The sequence below is a fragment of the Zootoca vivipara genome, chromosome 14 (assembly GCF_963506605.1).
Source record: "Zootoca vivipara chromosome 14, rZooViv1.1, whole genome shotgun sequence".
Classification (NCBI taxonomy): domain Eukaryota; kingdom Metazoa; phylum Chordata; class Lepidosauria; order Squamata; family Lacertidae; genus Zootoca; species Zootoca vivipara.
Genome location: NC_083289.1, coordinates 45,230,963 through 45,238,129, shown reverse-complemented (window position 1 = coordinate 45,238,129; position 7,167 = coordinate 45,230,963). Strand labels below are relative to the sequence as shown.

The 7,167-nt window shown below is 46.3% G+C and overlaps 1 non-coding gene across 1 annotated transcript; it reads left to right on the top strand.

Moving 5' to 3' along the window:
- The first annotated feature begins 6,821 nt into the window (after positions 1-6,821).
- On the top strand, positions 6,822-6,893 carry TRNAT-CGU (transfer RNA threonine (anticodon CGU)). Its single transcript has one exon. It is a non-coding gene; the product is annotated as a tRNA-Thr (tRNA).
- The last annotated feature ends 274 nt before the right edge of the window (positions 6,894-7,167 follow it).

Below are 7,167 nucleotides of genomic sequence, written 5' to 3'. Positions count from 1 at the left end.
GGAATCAAGGGACCAGCCAAAGGAGGTAGAGGGAGGACCATGTCCCAAGGTTCTTGCAGTTTCCATTGATGAGAAAGTAACAGAGATTAGTGGAAAGACTGTTATGGTGGAATCAAGGGACCAGCCAAAGGAGGTAGAGGGAGGACCATGTCCCAAGGTTCTTGCAGTTTCCATTGATGAGAAAGTAACAGAGATTAGTGGAAGCACTGTTATGGTGGAATCAAGGGACCAACCAAAGGAGGTAGAGGGAGGACCATGTCCCAAGGTTCTTGCAATTTCCATTGATGAGAAAGTAACAGAGATTAGTGGAAGCACTGTTGTGGTGGAATCAAGGGACCAACCAAAGGAGGTAGAGGGAGGACCATGTCCCAAGGTTCTTGCAATTTCCATTGATGAAAAAGTAACAGAGATTAGTGGAAGCACTGTTATGGTGGAATCAAGGGACCAACCAAAGGAGGTAGAGGGAGGACCATGTCCCAAGGTTCTTGCAGTTTCCATTGGTGAGAAAGTAACAGAGATTAGTGGAAGCACTGTTGTGGTGGAATCAAGGGACCAGCCAAAGGAGGTAGAGGGAGGACCATGTCCCAAGGTTCTTGCAATTTCAATTGATGAAAAAGTAACAGAGATTAGTGGAAGCACTGTTATGGTGGAATCAAGGGACCAACCAAAGGAGGTAGAGGGAGGACCATGCCACAAGGTTCTTGCAGTTTCCATTGATGAGAAAGTAACAGAGATTAGTGGAAGCACTGTTATGGTGGAATCAAGGGACCACCAAAAAGAGCTGGAGGGAGGGCCAGGCTACAAGGTTCTTCCAATCCCCTTTGATGAGAAAGGAATAGTGATCACTGGAAGAACTGTAACTGTGGAATCAAGGGACCTCCAGAAGGAGGTGGCGGGAGGGATACACCACAATATTTCCCTTGATGTGAAAGAAAAAGATATTGGTGAAAGAACTGCAACTGCAGAATCAAAGGACAAGAAAATGCAGGTGAAAGGAAGGCCAGTCCGCAAGGTTATCTTTCTTGAGAAAGGAGCAATGGTCAGTGGAACTACTGGACCTGTGGAATCAAAGGACCAGCCAAAGGCACAGGATGGAGCTCCAGGCCAGAAGGTTCGCACGGTTACCTTTGATGAGAAAGGAACAATGGTTCGTGGAACTACTGGAACTGTGGAATCAAAGCAGGGCCGTCTCGAGCAGATCGTGCACCCTGGTGCTGAGGGGCGGAGATCGCTCCGGCGCCCACCCCGCCCTCGCAGGGCGCAATTGGTTTCCGTGCGGCTTCGCCGCGCGGCGCCCTGCTTACCAAGCCGGCGCCCTGCTTACCAGCCCCTCGTCCTGGTGCACTGCGCCACCAGGGGTCTACCTAGAGCCGGCCCTGAATCAAAGGACCAGCCAAAGGAGCAGGTGACAGGTCCAGCCCAGAAGGTTCTCCCAGCTCCTGATAAGAAAGACACAGCGGTCAGTGGAAGTCCTGGGACTGCAGAAACAAAGGACCAGCCAAAGGCACAGGAGACAGGTCCAACCCAGAAGGTTCTCCCGGTTCCCCTTGATAAGAAAGGAACAGAGGTTGGTCTAAGTCCTGGGACAGCAGAAACAAAGGAGCAGCCAAAGGCACAGGATGGAGCTCCAGGCCAGAAGGTTCGCAAGGTTACCTTTGATGAGAAAGGAACAATGGTTCGTGGAACTACTGGAACTGTGGAATCAAAGGACCAGCCAAAGGAGCAGGTGACAGGTCCAGCCCTGAAGGTTCTCCCAGTTCCCCTTGATAAGAAAGACACAGCGGTCAGTGGAAGTCCTGGGACTGCAGAAACAAAGGACCAGCCAAAGGCACAGGAGACAGGTCCAGTGCAGACATTTCTCCCCGTTTCCCTGGATAAGGAAGGGACAGAAGTTGGTGGAAGTCCTGGAACTACAAAGCAGCAGCAACAGGAATCCGAAGGGATGTGCCGCAGGGTTCTCTTGCCTTTCTTTGAAGAGAAGGCGAAAGAGGCTGGCCGAACTGAGAAAGCAAGGAGTGGGCAAAAGGAACCAGCGACTGAGTCTGGCTCACTGCTTCCTTCTCCTTCCACTGGTGGAAAGGAGGCAGAAACGGAGAAAGGGGCAGCAGTGGCTGGTGGAAGCTGGCCGGAGATGGGGAAGGCCAGGATCCGGAAAAAGGAGCCCTCCATTATCAGGGCAAGCCTCTTCCTTGAGCTGGACCTGGTGAAAGAGAAACTGAATCTGCACTTGAAGAAAAGAATGGAAGCCCAGCTGCTTCCGTCCCAGGGAGCGGAGCTGCAGGTCCATGTCGGCTTTGACAAAGAGGCGAGAGGAAGGAAAACAAAGAAACCGGCACATCCGAGCCATTCCGCTGACCCTCAGCCGAAACCGAGCCGGCCCTTCTGTTACGTCTGCATGTCCCTGGATAACAGTGGGGCGGCTGTCAAACCTGTCTGCTGGGTCCTTCCCAAGCGGATTTTGAAAATGAACGGGAACCGCGTCCCCCAGGTGGTACGATTGGAGAGCAAGTCCAAAACGGCTCCAACTAGCTCTGCTCCTTCCAGCTTGGAAAAGGAGGCAAAAAGGGTGCGGAAAAAACCTGCTGTGACATTCCAGCCATCTTAGAGAGAGAGAGAGAGAGAGAAGGGGATTTCTTCAGAAGCAGAAGGAATATTGGGGTGGGGAGGAAGAAACTATTAAAGATATTTGCCTGAAAGCAAAGCCCAGCTGCTGGCCATCTTGTGCTGTTTTTTGACAGTTTGCTCCACATCTGCATATGTCAATGTCGTGGGGAAATTCTCACCCCCTCGGGATTCAAGATAAAATAAAACAAATCCTTCCAGTAGCACCTTAGAGACTAAATAAGTTTGTCGTTGATATGAGCTTTCGTGTGCATGCACACTTCTTCAGATATTCTTTTTTAAAAAAATGTATTTTATTAAAAAATTTCCAAAACAACAAAGCATATAAAATACACACCCACACAAAAAAACAATACAAAAACAAAATACAAAAAATAGCACAATACAAAGAATACAAAAAGAAAACAAGAATTCTAACTTATAACACTTATTTCCAATCTAATGACTTCCTCATTCCCTCCCCTTCTGTGATTCTTTACATCACTTCTGTAGTAAAGTCTGAATCTTATATAAATTCTACTTGTTACTTTAATATTCCCTTATTTTTCTATCTTTTACATCTTATCCTTTTTATGTTCTATCTAAATCTTACTTCTCAATAAATTTGAAAATAAAATCCTTATTTCCAACTGTACTTATCTCTTGCCATTATATTTTCTACAACCTCTAATTTTTCTCCCTCACTTCCCTTATTCCTAATCTACTATACACTTATTCTTTAAGTAAATTTTGAATTTCTTCCAATCTTCTTCCGCTGCTTCTTCACTCCGGTCCCGGAGTCTCCCGGTCAACTCAGACAGTTCCATATATTCTATCAACTTCTTCTGCCAATCATCCATCTGAAGAAGTGTGCATGCACACAAAAGCTCATACCAATGACAAACTTAGTTGGTCTCTAAGGTACTACTGGAAGGATTTTTATTTTATTTTATCTTGTTTCGACTACGGCAGACCAACACGGCTACCTACCTGCCCCTAGGGATTGTGGAGGAAAAATTTGGTTTAGTTTGCCCACACTTTCTGAAGCACTGTGCAAACCAAAACACAGCGATAGCCTCTGAAATTTGCATTTCGGTTTAGGTAATTCTGCAGTGCAGCTCTCCTGCCAAGTAATGTGTGCGAAAAAGGATATACTGGGGCTAAAGTGTGCAAATAGATGCATGCACAAGTGAAAATAACATCTAGAGATTCATTTTATCGGGAGAAACATAAGCATTAGGGAAATGCGTTGCAAAAATGTGTATATTGGGCAAAGTTTCATACAAAAAACGTATACGGGCAATGGCCGTTTTGCATGCAAGTCCACCCTGCCCTGTTGAGCCCTCTTTCGTACAACCCCACCCCCTTTTCCGGCCCCATCTGGGTTGCGGCGATGCGTGCATGCATGGTTGCACGTTCTTTGAACACATTCAAAATGGTTGTTGCCTGCATTAGACATTTGCACTAAAATGCTGGTGGAGTTTCACGAGGACTTAAAAAAAAAAAACACTGATGTGGAAATGTGTGGAGAATTTAAAGATGGGGGAAATAAGAAACTGAAATTAGCAGATATGCCCGCCCCTACTCAGCGCAACCCTGTTGGCAGATTAGCTAAACTCAGGCCCAGATTTAGGTTTGATGAGGCCTTAAGGCGCTACTGAAGGCAATGGGGCTTTTTTTGTTGTTGAATATATGCTATATGGTAATTTATATACCTAATAGGTATCTAAAGCCATTTGCACATAACAAAATATGCACAGTGGTACCTCTGGTTGCAAATGGGATCCGTTCCGGAGGCCCATTTGCAACATGAAAAGGCCGCATCCTGAAGCGACGCGTCTGCGCAGGTGCATGACGCAATACAGTGCTTCTGTGCATGTGCAAAGAGCGATTTAGCGCTTCTGTGCATGTGCACGTGCCGAACCTGGAAGTAACCCGTTCCGGGACTTCCAGGTTTGGCGCACCCGTAACCTGAAAAGACACAACCCACAGCGGACGTAACATGAGGTATGACTGTATTTTACCAGTGATATTTTAGGGGGTAGGCTAGCAGGCCGGGCCCATTACAGTGGTACCTCGGTTTATGAACACAATTGGTTCCGGAAGTCTGTTCATAAACTGAAGCGTTCATAAACTGAAGCGAACTTTCCCATTGAAAGTAATGGAAAGTGGATTAATCTGTTCCAGACGATCCGCGGAGTACTTAAACTGAAGCGTTCATAAACTGAAGCGAACTTTCCCATTGAAAGTAAAGGAAAGTGGATTAATCCGTTCCAGACGGGTCCGCGGAGTACTCAACCTGAAGCGTACTTAACCCGAAGCATGGGTGTAGTTGGTTCCAGAAGTCTGTTCATAAACTGAAGTGTTCATAAACTGAAGCGAACTTTCCCATTGAAAGTAATAGAAAGTGAATTAATCCGTTCCAGATGGGTCTGTGGCGTTTGTAAACCGAAAATTCGTAAACTGAGGTGCTCATAAACCGAGGTCCCACTGTACTTACCTCATAGGAGCCTATACAACACAAAACACTGTTGCTGTATGTAGGTTTTATTTTATTTGTTTTTTTATCTTATATTTTGGAAATGTACATCCAGTTTTTTCCTTTATTTTTTGGGGGGCCCCCAAGAGAGTGGGGGCCTAAACTATAGCTTGTTTAGCTTATACGTGAATCTGGCACCGGCTAAACTGCAGCTAAGAAGCCTGCTCAGTTTCTGCACTGGTTGTCCATTTGCTTCTGGGCCAAAGTCAAGGTGTTATTGTTGGCCAACAGAAGCACAGAAGCATAGAATTGTTGGAAGGGAACCGAGGGTCATCTAGTCCAACCCCCTGCAATGCAGGAGTATCTTTTTATTTTTAAATAATTTTTAATTGTTTTTTTCATAATTTATTCATTTTAACAAAACCATTTCAAACATTAAAGTACAAGGTTCTTTTGAACCTTCAGGCCTCCCTCCCTCCCTCCATGGGTTCCATCTTTAAGATTAGATTTGCTGCATCTTTTACCATTATCCATCTATTTTAAATAACCACAATTATCACAAGTAATTGCTACATTACAATTGTCATTACGTCCCTGCCAGATTATAACTGTTTACAGTGATCTTTTAAATAAACTACAAATTTATTCCAGGCTTTAGAAAATACTTGATCTCCCTGGTTTCGAATCTTTCTCGTCAGTTTCGCCATCTCTGCAGAGTCCATGAGTTTCATCTGCCATTTTTCTTTCGCTGGTACTCCTCCTTCCATCTCTGGGCTAGTAGCATTCCCATTGCCGTCGTTGCATACATTAAAAGTCTTTTATGCAGGAATCTCAACTCAAGCATCCATGACAGGTGGCCGTCCAACCATCCAAGGAAGGAGAGTCCACAACCTCTGGAGTCCCAAAAGAGTGTCTACTACTCCATTGCTAAATTGTTATTGTCAAAATTTTCTTCCTGATGTTTAGTCAGAACCTCCTTTCTTGTAACTTGAATGGTTTGAAGAAAATCTGGTCTATAGTTACAATCAGGGCCGGATTTAGGTTTGATGAGGCCGTAAGCTACTGAAGGTAATGGGGCCCTTTATATGTCCAGCTGTCCTTTGTCAACAAATTATCGCTGTTTTTTGTGTTGAATATATGCTATATGGTAATTTATGGACCTAATAGGTATCTAAAGCACATAACAAACTATGTATTTTATCAAAGTTATTGTTGAACTGAAATACAATTAAGAAGAAGTATATTAATAGTGGATTTTTTGGGGGGGCCCCAAGAGAGTGGGGCCTAAGCTATAGCTTGTTTAGCTTATACGTAAATCAATTATTTTCAATGACAGCCTTGTGCCACTTTCAATACTGTGTTCGTCCCTCGATCTGCTTTAGTGGATCAAAAATTGATTGAAAAGGAAAGAGCAGCTCGCAATCGAGGATTTGGGGTGGGCATGCGCCCGCCTCTCCGCAGGTGTCGTGTCTCTTCCCCCCCCCCCCCCCGGAGCTCCTCTGCATTTGCTCGGTGCGGAGTTGCAAGAACGGGATCTGACCGTCTTCCTGCAACAGAACCAAGAGAACACGCAGGCGCAGGCGCACTGGGTGTGTGTTGCTCGTGCGCTTCCTAGGGCTGCCGCTTGGCGGCGGACAAAAGAAAAAAAGCAGGACAGCGCAGCGAGCGTCGGGGGCGCGCGCCGACGTCGCCTCGGGAGCGGCGCCAGCCTAGATGGGAGTGAGGCGAGGCTTTCAACGCAGGCGCGGTGGCCAAGTGGTAAGGCGTCGGTCTCGTAAACCGAAGATCACGGGTTCGAACCCCGTCCGTGCCTCGATAAAACTCCGCGCGGGCCGAATGCCTCTTCCCCTCGCCCCGGTGGGCGCGCCAGAGAGAATGAGAGGGGGGGGCTCATTTTTAGGGCAATTTAAGACCCAAAAGCGAAAGTTTAAAGAAGAAAAAAAGGGAAGGGGAAAAAAAGGGGGAAAGGGGACGAGGAGCCACACTGGAGGGGAATCTAGCGATCTCAGCTCGACTCCGTTTGTTTCCCACGTTAAAGCAAACACGGGAGAGCGTTCACTCACCAAGGTCCTGCACCTTAATCGTAC